General features: G+C 42.3%; 1 protein-coding gene across 2 annotated transcripts in view; it reads right to left on the bottom strand.

Moving 5' to 3' along the window:
- Nucleotides 1-17458, bottom strand: part of LOC126412721 (uncharacterized) — a 275993-nt gene that overhangs the window by 217358 nt on the left and 41177 nt on the right. The window lies entirely within an intron of this gene.

The raw sequence follows: 17458 nt of genomic DNA, 5'->3' as shown, positions 1-17458 counted from the left end.
TCCATTTCACTCAAGATTTATTGTTGCAACAGTGCATATGGAGTACAACCTGGCAGGGTAGCCGAGAGCACTAATGCGCTGCTTCCTGGACTTGAGTAGGCGCGCCGGCCCTAGATCGAATCCGCCCGGCAGATTAACGACGAGGGCCAGTAAGTTTTACAATCCAAACAGGAACAAATATGAATCAGTGATGATACACAAAGACGAGTTAACCAATACATGAAGCGAAATACACTATATATAGCATATGGAACAACGAATCTTTGATTCTATTGAGGCACACTTGTTTTGTCAAGTTTAAATGTATTTTATAATGATTAGTACTGGTGCAATCTGGACATTCATAGTAAATTTTAAATTGACGGAATAATTGTGCCTGAATAGAATAGAAGATTCATTGTTCTGTATGCTATATACCGCAAGAAATAGTTATTTGTGTGTCATAATTGAATCATTTACATTTCTCTATTGAATGTAAAATATTTTGGCCTTTTCTGATCTTCCAGCGTGGATATTCACGCTCTTTGGCAAGCCGTAATCGACAAATGTCGATATCATTATGAAGGACGCCTTTGACAGCTTCGTGTTACAGCTGATTTTAGCTGTCAAGTGTACATACGGAGTGACTATAGCTTACACATATCGTCATGTGTCCACGTAGATGTAATGACATAATTTCATTCTCATGTAATACTGGATGTGGACTATATAAAATGTGACCTCAAGTGTAGAATAGAAATTTCAATAAGGTGCCACCTCATGTGATGCTCATCCGCATGTAAGTAGGCCTACGTCACGTCTGTAACAAGATTCTCATTGTGTTTTTGTAAAGTATGTACTGACGTAATAGTGTGCTCCATGTTGATATGTTTCATTTTAGGGGCTTGATAATGACTTAAATGTCGAAATCGACCGATACCACAGCAAATAAAAGTAAAAAATAAAAACAAAAATAAAAACGAAATTTCTGGATGGAATCTGGCCCCACACAGATACAGAAACATAAGCAACGAAGGGAAGGGGAAAGGAAGTAGCGTAACTGACTTAGAAAAGAAAAGACAAAGAGATATAACTGGGAAAAGAAATGAAGACATGCGCGGGAAAACGGGCTAAGCCTCAAATGTAAAAACTTAGAGATAAATATTGCCATTTGTTGCTGCGTACGGTTAACTATCAAAACTGACATTGGTCCAACCCCTAAATATCACGTTAGGATATCCGAGTGTGATATTTAGGCGTGAAACCAATGTCAGTTTTGGTAGTTACTGTACCTATCAGCAGATACGACCAGTGTCAGTTATGATAGTTCCCGCACCCGCAACAAATGGCAACGTTATCTCTAAGCTTTTACATTTGAGGGTTTGCCCGTTTTTCAGTGCATGTCTTCAAATGGACACCTTGCTTCACTCCTTTATAGAGAGAAATTGCCACATTATTTAACTTCTTAGGCTGACAAAAATACCTCCAGCTTCTTATTAAATGCATAAACTGTTCGCAGAGTGCAGGGCAGCTCTTTCCAGAGGTGCAGCAGTGGAGAGATGGTAGGTATTAGATCTGGGCTGTAAGGTACTTGTACCATGTACATACAGGAGCCGATGAAGTAGACATTGCGACTGGTAGTCACGTAGATTGTCTGGCCGCAATCATTAAGTGGATGTATGTCGCACTGAAATGGTCAGATAGACATTCTAAGCGACAGCTTGTGCGGTGTTGGATTATATCGCAATAGTGTAGGTTCGGAATATCGCACAATTGCATAAGATTACGTTTCACATTCAGTGGAAACATGTCTTGAAATTCTGTCTTGAATCCACGGAAATGACAGCTAAGTCTTAAAAGTTAATATCAGTCGAAAGCTTCACCAGCATAACAAGGATAAAGATACCAGAGCACGACAACAGGCATACATAAAGTTTCAAGTACTTCAAGTGACGAAGAAGGAATCTTTCCAGCAGGTGGCGCCACAGGGATACCATCTGCGCTTAAGAAATAACATTGGAAGCCGTAAAAATCATTTCAGAGCGAAAGTAGGGGAGGGATAAGGGAGAGAGTCTCTATAATGGGCACATGTACGTCACCAACAGCCTATATCAGGTCCAGGACAATAATTTCCAACAGACGCCTTCTTCCCTCCACTAAACTTTGGAAAAACAGTGAATGATTGGAGCCAATGGGATGGCGAGAGCGATTCAACATTACTCCAAGCCAGGGACTGGCGGGGCGAAGGGGAAATTGATTAAAATTCGGATTCTGACACTCCGAGGAAAGACTTATGAGAGTCACAGCAGTTAGAGCAAACAGGAGTAGAAGATAGATAGGACAAGGCAATTCCTAGTGTCAGGGGAGGGATAGCAGTATTGGCAGAAACCGCCCAAGTTATTAGCCGAGCAGGGCTGAACAGAATTATCTGCGTTGGCTCGGAACAGCAGACGGAATTCTAGCTGAGTAGCTGGGGACTCTAGCTTGTCGTGTCGACGGTGCGGACCAGGTTCTTTTAACAGACGGAACGGTGCTACGTAGTCACCATCTCTGTGGAAAGACTTGCTATTTTGTGGATACAACCCACTTAGAACAAATGTATTCTAGGCTGAGGATATTGTCTGAATTTGTAAAACACTCAGTGTTCGTCATTCAGTACTGACTCCAGTCCTTACCTTTTGTGCTAAAGACATTTTAACAACGTTTTCAGGTAAAGACTCCCTCTCCCTCATTTAGGCCAACCGCCTATTCCCCTTTCTCCCCGAACCCTCTTGCCCAATCCTACGCAATACTTACGTTTGGGTCGCAACAACTTCTAGAAATCATGATTACTCCGTTCTAGGTAGACAATATTCTTTGCGAATACGATAAGTATTCCCAGTGTTGTATTTCTGTGTTGTCGTTTCAGCGTTTGTGATAAGTGATTGACCTATTCGCTACAGAGGTAGTTCTTCGTTAAGAGCCACTAAAATGCAGTTGGTTTTTGGATTTTAATTTATAGAATCACTACCAGTTGTCCATTTACACACGGGGGAAAAGGAATCCCAACACCAAGAAGGAGTTGTGCGACATAAACGAAGGATAGTAGACGTGTTTCTACACACCTCAAAAAAAGTTTTGCATCACCCCGGTTCCCAGAACTCCTGAAGACAGATATTGAATGTAAATATCGTATCACAGACACAGTAACTTTGACTGTTCAGAGATGTCACTAAACCCTCCCAAAGATGTAAACAACCACGCATGAGCAGCGCCTATTAGACGGAGGGGGTCTGACAGCCGATCAGTTCCAGTCATTCCACCAGGAAGGAGGTACACGGCCCGTGTTGTCTGTAGCTCAACCATGCCTAGACGGTCAATACTGCGGTTCGATCGCGTCCGCATTGTTACTTTGTGCCAGGAAGGGCTCTCAACAAGGTAAGTGTCCAGGCGTCTCGGAGTGAACCTAAGCGATGTTGTTCGGACATGGAGGAGATACAGAGAGACAGGAACTGTCGATGACATGCCTCGCTCAGACCGCCCAAGGGCTACTACTGCAATGGATGATCCCTACCTACAGATGATTATGGCTCGGAGGAACCCTCACAGCAACGCCGCCATTTTGAATAATGCTTTTCGTGCAGCAACAGGACGTCGTGTTAGGACTCAAACTGTGCACAATAGGCTGCATGATGCGCAAATTCACTCCCGACGATCATGGCGAGGTCCATCTTTGCAACCACGACACCATACAACGCGTGCACATGGGCCCAGTAACATGCCTAATAGACCGCTCAGGATTGGCATCATGTTCTCTTCACCGATGAGTGTCGCATGTGCCTTCAACCAGACAATCGTCGGAGACGTGTTTGGCGGCAACCCGGTCAGGCTAAACGCCTTAGTCACATTGTCCAGCGAGCACAGGCAGGTGGGGGTTCCATGTTGTTTTGGGGTGGCATTAAGAGGGGCCGATGTACGCCGCTGGTGGTAATGGAAGGCGCCGTAACGGTTGTACGATACGTGAATGGCATTCTTCAACCGATAGTGCAATCATATCAGCAGAATATTGGCGAGGAATTCGTCTTCATGGACGACAATTCACGCCCCCCATTGTGCACATCTTGTGAATTACTTCCTTCAGGATAACAGCATCGCTCGACTAGAGTGGCCAGCATGTTCTCCAGACATAACCTCTATCGAACATGCCTGGGATAGATTGAAAAGGGTTGTTTATGGACGACGTGACCCACCAACCACTCTGAGGAACCTGTTCTGAATCGCCGGAGTGGGATTATCTGGAGCAACAGTGCCTTGATGAACTTGTGGATAGCATGCCACGACGAATACAGTTATGCACAGTGTAAAAGGACGTGCTACTGGGTATTAGAGGTACCTGTGTCCACCACCACCTCTGAAGGTCTCGCTGTATGATGGTACACCAAGCAATGTGTGGTTTTCATGAGCACTAAAAACGGCGGAAATTATGTTTATGTTGATCCTTATTCCAATTTTCTGTACAGGTCCCAGAACTCTCGGGACCGAGGCGATGCAAAAACTTTTTTTGATGAGTGTACATCTGAAAGATCATGTCTATTCAGATTTCTCACCAGTAGCATAATAGTGGCGCTAGTAGCTCCATTGTCAGGATGCAAATCAGGTTTGCTTTAAACACAGACTCTAACAGTCACGAGCGTCAGTTACCTTTGAGACAGACGTGATGGGCTTAATCAAGAATACCATTAAGGCGAAAAAGACGCCCTTGTCAACAACTCACTGAGTTTGAACGGAGCCGTGTAATAGGACTACGAGAAGCTGAAAGTTTCTTCTGCGATACTGCAGAAAGACTTGGCAGGAATGATGCCACTGTACATGATTCCTGGCAGCGGTGGTCACAAGAATGGACGGTCGCAAGAAGACCGGGCTCCGGACGCCAGAGAGACACTATGTAGACGGAAGACCATCGTGTTCGGCGTATGGCTCTGGCGCATCATATTGCATCTGCAGCAACAATTTCAGCAGCAGCTGGCACCACAATGACACAACGAATTGTTACAAATTGGATACTTCAGGAACATTCCGAGCCAGTCGTCCTGTAACTTGCAGTGCCCTGACCCCAAACCATCGCCATCTGAGACTTCACTGGTACCAAACGAGAGCTCATTGGAGGACGGGATGGAGATCTGTTGTGTTTTGTGATGAAAGCTGATCCTCCCTCGGTGCCAGTGCCGTTCTTGTGTTGGTAGGCTAGGCCAGTTGAGGGCTAGAAACCGACCTATCTGCGAGCTAGACACACTGGACCTACATCTGGAGTTATGGTCTAGTATACAAATTCGGACACCAAGCGCACTTTCGTGGCCAGCCCACGCATCCTGACTATAAATTTGTATATTAGTCTGGTGATTCGACCCGTTGTGCTGGCATTCATGAATAGCATTCCATGGGATGTTTTCCAACAGGAGGCGGCTACGCGGGTAGCAGGGGCTGTGTGGCGTGGACTGGGCGGTTTTTTAGGTTAGACAGTCTTGGGAAAGAACAGAAAAGGCTCCAGTCTCAAAGGGTGCAGGGCAAAGAAACGACGAGAATAGACCAAACAACAGTCGGTATTGTAGTTGTAAATTGTCGTAGCGGTGTTGCAAAAGTACCTGAGCTTCAGGCGTTGATAGAAAGCAAAGCTGAAATCGTTATAGGAACAGAAAGCTGGTTAAAGCCGGAGATAAATTCTGCCGAAATTTTTACAGAGGCACAAACCGTGTTCAGAAAGGATAGCTTAACTAAAGTAGGTGGTGGTGTGTTTGTGTCTGTTGGTAGTAGTTTATCTTGTAGTGAAGTTGAAATAGATGAGTCCCTGAGAATTACTATGGGTAGAGGTTAACTCAACAGCCGTACCAGAATAATAATTGGCTACTTCTACCGACCCCCCCCCCCCCCCCCCTCCGACTCAGGTGATATAATAGCTGAACGCTTCAAAGAAAATTTGAATCTCATTACAAATGGTTCTAATGGGTCTGAGCACTATGGGACTTAACATCTGTGGTCATCAGTCCCCTAGAACTTAGAACTACTTAAACGTAACTAACCTAAAGACATCACACACATCCATGCCCGAGGCAGGATTCGAACCTGCGACCGTAGTGTTCACGTGGTTCCAGACTGAAGCGCCTAGAACCGCACGACCACACCGGCCGGCAATCTCATTACAAATAAGTACCCCACTCATACAGTTACAATAGGTGGAGACTTCAATCTACCCTCGATTTGTTGGCGAAAATACATGTTCAATGCCGGTGGTAGACAGAAAATATCTTCCGAAATTTTACTAAATGCTTTCTATGAGAATTACTTTGAACAATTAGTTCATTAGCCCACACGAATTGTGAATGGTTGCGAAAACACACTTCACCTCTTAGCCACAAATAATCCTGATCTAATAGAGAGCGTCATGACGGATACAGGAATTAGTGAACACAAGGTCATTGTAGCGAGGCGCAAAGCCATATCAACCAAAATCACTAAAAATAAATGAAAAATATATCTATTTAAAACAGCAGATAAAAATTCGCTTGATGCCTTCCTAAGAGAGATTCTCCATTCCTCCCAAGCTAATTATGTAAGTGTAGACCGGATATGGCTCAGTTTCAAAGATACAGTATCGACAGCAGTAGATAGATTCATACCGCACAAGTTAATAAGAGACGCGACTGGTCCACCATGGTACACAAAATCGTCAGGACACTGTTGCAGAAGCAACGAAAAAAGCATGCCAAATTCAGAAGAATGCGAAATCCCCAAGACTGGCTAAGTTTCACAGAAGCTCGAAATTTAGAACGGACGTCAATGCGAGGTGCTTTTAATAGTTTCCATAATGAAATGTCGTCTCAAAATATGGTAGAAAACCCAAAAAGATTCTGGTCGTAGGCCTATGTAAAGTACACCAGTGGCAAAAAACAGTCAATACCGTCACAGCGCGATAGCGATGGAAATGTTACCGGAGTTACTAAATACAGTTTTCCGTAATTCCTTCACAAAAGAAGACGAAGTAAATATTCCAGAATTCGAAACCAGAATAGCTGTTAGCATGAGTGACATAAAAGTAGATATCTTAGGTGCTGCGAAACAACTCAAATCATTTAAGAGAGACAAGTCTTCCGGTCCAGATGGTATACCAATCAGGTTCCTTTCAGAGTATACAGACACAATTGCGCCTTTCTTAGCAATCATATACAACCGCTCACTTGACGAAGGGTCTGTTCCTAAAGACTGGAAAGTAGCACAGGTCGCACCAATATTCAAGAAAGGAAACAGAAGTAACCCACTGAATTACAGACCCATATCACTGACCTCAATTTGCAGTAGGATTTTGGAGCATATACTGTACTCGAAAATTATGAATCACCTTGAAAAAAATGACTTACTGATACATAACCAACACGGATTCAGAAAGTATCGTTCTTGTGCAACACAGCTGGCTTTTTATTCCCATGAAGTAATGAGTGCTGTCGACAAGAGATCTCAGATCTATTCCACATTCCTAGATTTCCAGAAGGCTTTTGATACCGTTCCTCACAAGCGACTATTGATCAAATTGCGTGCATGTGGAGTATCGTCTCAGTTGTTTGACTGGATTCGTGATTTCCTCTCAGGGAGGTAACAGTTCGTAGTGATAGACGGTAAATCATCGAGTAGAACAAAAGTGATATCTGGGGTTCCGCAAGGTAGTGTCATAGGACCTCTGCTGTTCCTGATTTATATAAATGATCTAGGTATAATCTGAGCAGTCCCCTTAGACTGTTTGCAGATGACGCTGTAATTTACCGTCTAGTAAAATCATCATACGATCAATTCCAATTACAAAATGATCCATAGAGAATTTCTGTATGGTGCGAAAAGTGGCAATTGGCACTAAACAAAGAAAAGAGCGAGGTCATCCACATGGGTACTAAAAGAAATCCCATAAATTTTGGGTGTGCGATAAATCGCACAAATCTAAGGGCTGTCAATTCGACTAAATACCTAGGAATTACAATTACGAGCAACTTAAATTTCAAAGACGACATAGATAATATTGTGGGGAAGGCGAAGCAAAGACTGCGCTTTGTTGGCAGAACACTTAGAAGATGCGACAGACCCACTAAAGAGATAGCCTACATTACACTTGTCCGTCCTCTGCTGGAATATTGCTGAACGGTATGTGTTCCTTACCAGGTAGGATTGACGGATGACATAGAAAAAGTGCAAGAAGGGCAGCTCGTTTCGTGTTATCGCGCAATAGGGGTGAGAGTGTCACTGATATGATAAGCGAGTTGGGGTGGCAATCACTGAAACAAAGGCGGTTTTCCTTACGGCGAGATCTATTTACGAAATTTCAATCACCAACTTTCTCCTCCGAATGCGAAAATATTTTGTTGACATCCACCTACGTAGGGAGAAATGATCATCATAATAAAATAAGAGAAATCAGAGCTCGAACGGAAAGATTTAGGTGTTCGTTTTTCCCACGCGCCATTCGAGAGTGGAATGGAAGAGAAGTAGTATGAAAATGGTACGATGAACCTTCTTCCAGGCACTTAAGTTTGAATTGCAGAGTAACTGCAGATGTAGATGTAGAACACTTACGCACATACCACTGTTGTAACCCGACATGGTCTACAGAGCGTCGAGATGTTGCCTTCGTCTACTCGATCACGAGATCTGTCTCCAATGGATCACATATGGAACCTTATCGGATAACAATTCCTGCCTCATCCACAGACATCATTAACCGTCCCGGAATTGACCAATCAAGTGCAACAGACATGGAACTCCATCCCACAAGCTGACATCCGGCACCTGTAAAACACAATGCATATACGTTTGCATGTTGCATTCAAGATTCTAGCGATTACACCCGTTATTAATTCACATTTGCAATGGCTTGTCTCGCGCTTACGTTAACTTCTGATCTTGTAATGTTAGTAACTTAAATATGTTACCTACTCCAATGTATTCCCGAAATTTCATTATTTACCCTTAATTATTTTTTGGTGTTGCGATCCTTTTCCGTCAGTGTTTGCTGCTATTGTCCAGTGGAATCCTGTTTTCTAGCTCTTCTCTGTATCACAATTTCACAGAATTTTTGAACGAACTAATCTGGTCACCAATTAATGAGTGACGAAGTACAGTTACTGCGTTCAGCAGTTATATTCCCTGGATGTGGAAGAGTCAGACAGAAAGAAAGCACTGTTCTCTTTCTAAATAAATAAACGGCATAACAACCTATTTTCCTGGTCTACACAGGGCAGTTCTGAAAAATATTTATCTTATCAGTAGGAGTTCCTGTTGATAAAAACGTGGATGCAGTATATACTTTAAGTGATATACGACTGCAATCTGACGCCAACATTCTCGAATCCGTAAACAATTTGTAAACAGGGAGAAAGTAATTTTAATGACTGACTACCGACTGCCTAAATCTCCAGCTTACCCCTGAGCAATGCCTTAGAGAGCTAAACTGGAATTACTTGTGAACACAGAAATCAACAGAAAAGCAAAACAAAAAACATACGTGCACTGCCATCGAGAAGCTCCTGCGACAAGACAAGAAGTAAATTATGGTATTAAAATGGTGCAGTTACCTCAGGATGCGCTTCTCTTGCAACTCGGAATCCCTCGTTCTCTTTGTTATGGTGCATGGTGTCTATCCTCTTACACTAACGTTTCACTCTGCTTTTCTTGCTTTGGAAAGAGACTTATAGCCGACAGCTACGGCAGCGCTTATGCCGTCTGCTTGGTGTAGGTGTGCTGTCTGTTGCTGGGATACCGCTCGTGGTTAAATAATGACCTCTTCCAGATACCAGAACTTCGCAAGGAGATTACATAAAACACAGGGTGATTCAAAAAGACGGACACAGTTTCAGCTGGCTATACCTCCTGAACTGTATGTTTAATTTAATTCTGTAAATTAGATTTGATGACAAATATATTGAAGTTTACAGATGTTAAATATGCCCTCCTCCGCCTGCACGGATAACATCTAGACAGTACCTGAATTTATCTCACACCCGATGAGGAATGTTTTGTGTCAATCAGTTCACAGTAACTGCGATACATTTTCTTCGGTCATTCAAATCTGTGGAAGGAGACGGTATGTAGTATCTTTCACAAACTCCCACAAGAAAAACTAGCAGTGTACGAGATCAAGAGACCTCGGTGGCCCGATGTTAAGTGCTAAGTCTTCATTCCCCACGTGACCTATCCGTCATTGAGCTGGAGATTCATTCAGGAAACATCGAACATTCAGGTGTTAATGGGATGGAGCTCGGTTCTGCTGGAAAGTGTGATCTCCTGAACCGTCATTCATTTGAGCAACAAGCCACTTCTGCAGCATTCTGCGATGCGTTAACCATACTGTCCGTCAAAAATGAAAGATCCATAAACCTTGTCAACGACACGGCGCAAAACACATTAACTTTGGGGCTGTCCCGCTCATGTGCCAATGTTAGAGGGGGATATAGTAGCCGCCATATCCGAATATTGAGCCTGTTGACTTTCCCATTTTGGTGAAATGCATCTTCATCACCAAAAATTACACGAGGCAGAAGCAATTCATCTTCTTTCATGTTTCGGACTATCCGGTCACAAAATTCTACACGCTTTACCTTACCGTTTGCGCGAATAGGCTGTGCCATTAATTGATGGTAAGATACGTAAACTAACCGGCGCTTCAATACAGGCCAGACAGTTTTTTGCGGTAGTCCAAGTTCCCTACTCGTTCTATGGGTTGATTTCATTACGGATCAAAGCTCACTCAAATGTGCTTCAATTGCTCCTCTGATACACGCTGTCGCCCTGGTCTTTTACCTTCACACAGTGAGCCAGTTTCGTCAAATTGTTTATTCCAGCGATCAATGCTCTTCCTCTTTGGAGATTCAATATTAAACTTACGCCGAAATGCTCGCTTCTACTGTACTCATTAATGCAAAAACTCTTGTATAGTGCCGCGCGTGATAGCCGCGTGGTCTTGGGCGCCTTGTCACAATCCACGCAGCTACCCCCGTCGGAGGTTCGAGTTCTCCCTCGGACATGGTTGTGTGTGTTGTACTTAGCGTAAGTTAGTTTAAGTTAGATTAAGTAGTGGGTAAGCTTAGGGACCTATAACCTCAGCAGTTCGGTCCCATAAGACCTTACCACAAATTTCCAAAAAAAAATTTCTTGTGTGGCATAGTAGCCATCTCGCTTACAGTTTATGCAGTATACGGTATGAGTGATGCGGTCCTGAAGCGCTCTTGTAGAATAAGAATTTTACTATATCATCTTTCAAATACAGAAAGGGTGATCAAAACGTCTCCGTTCGAAGGCCACATTAACCCATTGCGTTCACTTCGGTGTTTATATACTCGGATCGGAGTTGTGCTAGGTTACATATACGCTGCAGCAACACATTCAAACAAAATCATTTTGACCGCCCCGAACACTTGACAAAGTACAATGTATCGTGCAGGAAATTTAGCAAACTGACATTGTGTCCGCCTTTTCGAATCACTGTGTACTTCGTATACTATTGGTGAACTAAAGCAATTGTAGTTTAATTATGGTTTGCTATTTACAGGTAACTATTTATGTAATAGAAGCACATTTATTTCAGAATATAGTTTTTTTATGAAGTAGTGACGAGACTATAAACCCTACTCTTACTTTTATTTATGAATTCGATCCACGCGTTCAGTGCCGACACTTGAAAACGGTTGCCAGACAAACAAATCTTAAGGGACGGGAGTACAAAAAAATACATCGCATTTCCTGTGATCCGAAGTAAGTTGGACAGACAACAAGAGCTTGTTTGATCAGAATGAAAGAATAAAAAAATGCTTTCAGAAAAACGAATTATAAAGTATCCGTAGTCAACAAAGTATATGAAACAAGTCAGGCTTTAAACGGTGCAGAAAAGGACTCGGAAATCCTTTCTTGAGAGAAAAGTCGACTTACTAGAAGAATTAAAAGCCGTTCACGAGAAGAAATTCAATAAATTTCTTAATGCGAAAATGAATGTTTCAAAATGAGAGTTTTTAAAGCTTTTGGATTTATTTTAAGGTGGGCGAGTAGCTACATGTATTTAGTTTTCATTGGAAGTAACAGCTAGAGGCTGGCTGAATAACGTTTCCGGAAACGTAAACACAAACTGCTCATACACAGTGATAGCTCGGGCTTAGCAGCTCGCACCTACCACGGAACACCAGGAGAAGCGTCAAATGGACAGTTCTGGCTATCCAGAGTCGAAGAAGACGCGGCCTGCTGCGCTGTTGTTTTCTCTTTTATTTTATTTTATGAACTCCACAAACGGAGTATCAGTAGTATGATGATGAGAGCATTGTTTCTTGAAAAGTGTTGTTGAAATGTATCAGGTTCTTTTAAAGTGGCTGCATGCAAATAATTATTACTGATAAAGTGTAACAACCGCTACCTCACATCCGAAAAATGTATAGTTACTATTAGAGTGCAGAATTCGTCTCTCCACGGATTCTAATGAGGCAGCGGAACAAAATGAAATCTGCGTCTGGAGGATCCGAGTAACGCTGTGGGCTGAACGAGAACACATACGCACCCTCAGTCAAAAAGTTGTAAAGACGGATCACTGGACACTGTCGTGAAGCAGACTCTACTTTCTGGTTCTATACAACTCTGGCAGAGCACACCTGATATCTAATAGCAACCACTTCGAAAGTAACTAGTAGAACTTCTCGATGACGGTTTCACTTACCTTTATGAATTACCGACCAATCATGTCATTGCTGTCGGGAAAGGCGATGGCTATTATCTGGAGTCTGGAATTTTAAGAGACTGCAATATTTGTAATGCCGGCCAACATAACTTCTCTGATTATATAATGGTACTGCTTCCCAAAATTTCAAGTCAGCATTACGATGCTAGACGAATATCATATACTGTCTGTATAGTTAAGTGGGTATCGTATAGTTCTATATGACCTAAAGTCCAATCAAATGTAACGTTCAGGATTTAAAACCAAGTATATTCCTAATTGTTAGTTGACTGACACCATTAATCAGAACCTGTGACTTAGCCAAATTAGTCGTCATTTCGTAAAATTGCGGTGATCATTCTGTAACAGTAAATAACTAGACTGCAGAAATGTAAGCATGAAAAATCAATGTTTATAATTAACAAAATGGTAATCTAAAAATTCGATAACATAAAACCTCACTACCTTGTGAAACAGCTTAGAATTATTATCAAGCGATGTATTTTCATTTTTTATTTGTTTTTATCTCCTCCTTTGTCATTAATAATCTTTGTAATTACATTTCTAATTAACTCTCCATTGCTTACACCACCCAACTTTCCAATTTCTACAATTTGAGGCCATATTTGTGAATCAGATAAAGCAAGAGTTCTCTACTGTCATTAAATGTTAGTAACAAAATCCATTCTGTAATTAATTACGTAGCTAAAATAATACAAAAGACATTATTGTAATTAAAATTCATCTTGATTTCCATATTTAAAACTACCGATGATACTTCAAAAATTACGTCATCCGATTTTGTATTTTATACCTCATTCAGCTATAATATCAGTTTCTTTACGTTTAGCAAATTTTAATTGTAACATTAAAATTGTACCAAATTAATAATGGATTATTTTTAAATTCATTGTTAAAATTCTGTATAAGGGAACGCAATAGTGCTGCTTTATCTCAGTTTTTTGTCTCAGTCTGTGTTGATGTACCTTGGACAGTCGATCTTTTGGAAATACAGCTTATATCACGTGGTGAACAAATAAACGACGATAAAACTGCAAATACTCCTGAATCTTTTATTTACATATTTTCCACATGCAAATCCAGATCCTGGCAAATTTCAAAAGAAGAATTCGACACGGTGGAAGCTGCAACAAAAACAACAGGTTATGTATTATTTTATTGTAACTTCCACTAATCTTACGTATCAGTTTGACTGTTGGATATTTATTATTAAAGAGAGGGTGGTACAGTTACAATTGGACTACTGACTGAAATGAGAGCTGTAAAATGATTCAGAAAAAGTGGAACTCGAAAGCCCGTTTCAAGAAGATTTTCAGCAGTTCTGTTCGTGTTGTCTCCCCTTCAGCTCCTCAGACTGTTTGTCTAGCACAAACTGAAGATTTATCTTGTCCATTACCCAAATCTTTGTGTACTATTGCCTTAACATTGTACTTGTTAGTCAATGATTTTAGCGTTGGACATTTTCTGCCAGCGTCTGTACCATTTGCTCGAGGTTGCCTGCCGGTAGGGATGTTGACAGGAGACCAGAATGAGCCGCATCCCCAGTGGCAGTCTTTCTACCACCTAATGACACACACCCAGCACGAATTCAGAAAACATTGTTGTTGCAAAACACAATTGCGTTTTGATGCCCACGTAGAAATTAGTGCTATGGACAGGGAATCTCAAATCGATTACACGTTTCTAGATATTCAGAAGACCTTCTGAAACAATTCCTCACAAGGGGCTTCTAATCAAACTTTTCAGAAATGCATAAACTGATAAACCAAAACAATACAACCACTGCCCACCGCGGCGTTGGATGCCTCCTGGCGTTGTGGGCACGTGACGCGGTAGCAAAAGTATGTAAGCAAAGCACACACGGACGGGGGATCACCCTATCGAAGTCGTTGTTGTTGTTGTTGTTGTTGTTGTTGTGATCTTCAGCCCTGAGACTGGTTTGATGCAGCTCTCCATGCTACCCTATCCTGTTCAGGCTTCTTCATCTCCCAGTACTTACTGCAACCTACATCCTTCTGTATCTGCTTAGTGTATTCATCTCTTGGTCTCCCTCTACGGTTTTTACCCTCGACGCTGCCCTCCAATACTAAATTTGTGGTCCCTTGATGCCTCAGAACATGTCCTACCAACCGGTCCCTTCTTCTAGTCAAGTTGTGCCACAAACTCCTCTTCTCCCCAATTCTATTCAATATCTTCTCATTATTTATCCGTTCTACCATCTAATCTTCAGCATTCTTCTGTAGCACCACATTTCGAAAGCTTCTATTCTCTTCTTGTCCAAACTATTTACCGTCCATGTTTCACTTCCATACATAGCTACAGTCCACACAAATACTTTCAGAAACGACTTCCTGACACTTAAATCTATACTCGATGTTAACAAATTTCTCTTCTTCAGAAACGCTTTCCTTGCCATTGTCAGTCTACATTTTATATCCTCTCTACTTCGACCATTTTTATCAGTTATTTTGCTCCCCAAATAGCAAAACTCCTTTACTACTTTAAGTGTCTCATTTCCTAATCTAATTCCTTCAGCATCGCCCGACTTAATTCGACTACATTCCATTATCCTCGTTTTGCTTTTGTTAATGTTCATCTTATATCCTCCTCTCAAGGCACTGTCCATTGCGTTCAACTGCTCTTTCTAGTCCTTTGCTGTCTCTGACAGAATTACAATGTCATCGACGAACCTCGAAGTTTTTATTTCTTCTCCATGGATTTTAATACCTACTCCGAACTTTTCTTTTGTTTCCTTTACTGATTGCTCAATATACAGATTGAATAACATCGGGGAGAGGCTACAACCCTGTCTCACTTTCTTCCCCACCACTGCTTCCCTTTCATGTCCCTCAACTCTTACAACTGCCATCTGGTTTCTGTACTAATTGTAAATAGCCTCCCTATCGAAGATGTGGGCTGCCAATCGGAAATCCATTGACATAAGCGACTTTGATAAAGGACAGATTATTATTTCGCAGAGCCCGTGAGCGAGTATCTCGAAAACGGCGAAACTGGTCGAATGTTCACGTGCTACTGTCGTGAGCATCTACGAAAGATATAGGACAGTGGAAACTACCACTAGGCGCTAAATGGTTGGACGTCCACGACTATTCACAGAACCTGGGCTTCGTAGGCTTGTCTGCTCTGTAAAATAGGATAAATGATGATCTGTGGCGTCTCTGTCAAAAGAGCACAGTGCTGATGCACTCACAAGTGTTTCGGAGCATGAAGTTCATCGCACATTGCCGAATATGTATCTCCACAACAGACCACCCATAAGAGTTCACATTTTCACCCAACGACATCGTCAACTACGATTGTAGAGGGCACGGAGTCATCGGGATTTGACCGTAGATCAATGGACACGTGTCGCCTCTCCGGATGGGACACATTTTTGCTACACTAGGGCGATGGTCGTCTGCACAAACGCCGTCATCGAGGTGAACGGGGCTCGAAACGTGCAGCGCGCCGTGGACGTGGGCTGGTGGGAGAAGTATTATGCTATAGGAGACATTCTCCTGCGCTTGCATGGGACTAGTGGCAGTAATCGAAGACACGCTGATAGCTGCGAACCATCTGTATCCCTTCATGCTTGAAGTTTTCCCCGAAGGCAATATCAGTTTTCACTAGTATAATTGTCGGTTTCTCGGAACCAAAACCGTGGTACAGTGGTCTGAGGAGCATTATAGTGAACTCACGTTGATGTCTCGGCGACCAGATTCACCTGATGTAAATCCTATAGAAACAAATCATATTTACGCGAATTACTTGACCTGTGCGTAAATATCTAATGCCACATATCTCCACAAACCTATCAACAAACAGTCGGAAGCCTAATACGCAGAACTGATAATGTATTTCGTTCCGAAGACGGGAAAACAAGCTATTGAGCCGGTGGTCATAATGTTTTGGCTCATCAGTTTATTTGACCCTCAGTTGCTTTCTTGAAAACTTGAAGCATCACCCGGTTTCGGTCTTAGACGATCATCAAAGTATGTCTATCCACAGGTACAAACATAGATAAACGTAGTACACAGAACTATGTTAAGAAGGTACAAGGTTAAAACAGTTCAAGTAAATAGATCTCTCAAGTGATTATTTGACAGTGGATACATCTCGGATGCTACAATATAATTCCAGTCATCAGTTAACAGGATTGTATCTAGACTAATGAGAATGCTAGAAACGGAACTACTATCAAAAAATGTGTGTGTGTATTCCTAAGGGACCAAACTGATGAGGTCATAGGTACCCAGTCTTACACGCTACTTAGCTAACTTATGCTAAGAACAACACACACCCCCACGCCCGAGGGAGGACTCGAACCTCCGACGGGAGGGGCCGCGCACTACGTGACATGGTTTCTCAAACTGCGCGGCCAGTCCGCGCGGCGTAAGTACTATCATGGTACACACTGAAGAGCTGGTTAAAGACCCTCACTAAACCTTTTCATCAAGTGATACAAAGTACATCGATCTTGTGTTAACTTATGATTACAGGGGACTATATTTGACCTAAATGGTTCAAATGGCTCTAAACACTATGGGACTTAACATCTGAGGTCATCAGTTCCCTAAACTTAGAACTACTTGAACTTAACTAACCTAAGGACATCACACACATCCATGCCCGAGGCAGGATTCGAACCTGGACTGAAGCGCCTAGAACCGCTCGGGCGCAGCGGCCGGCTTTTGACCTAACTTCTTTGGTACTTTCTCATGTAAACAGAAAGTGGGAAACGAAGTG

Source organism: Schistocerca serialis, chromosome 7 (genome assembly GCF_023864345.2).
Source record: "Schistocerca serialis cubense isolate TAMUIC-IGC-003099 chromosome 7, iqSchSeri2.2, whole genome shotgun sequence".
NCBI lineage: Eukaryota > Metazoa > Arthropoda > Insecta > Orthoptera > Acrididae > Schistocerca > Schistocerca serialis.
Note: the sequence above shows the minus strand (reverse complement) of the source record. Positions and strands in the feature narration are given on the sequence as shown.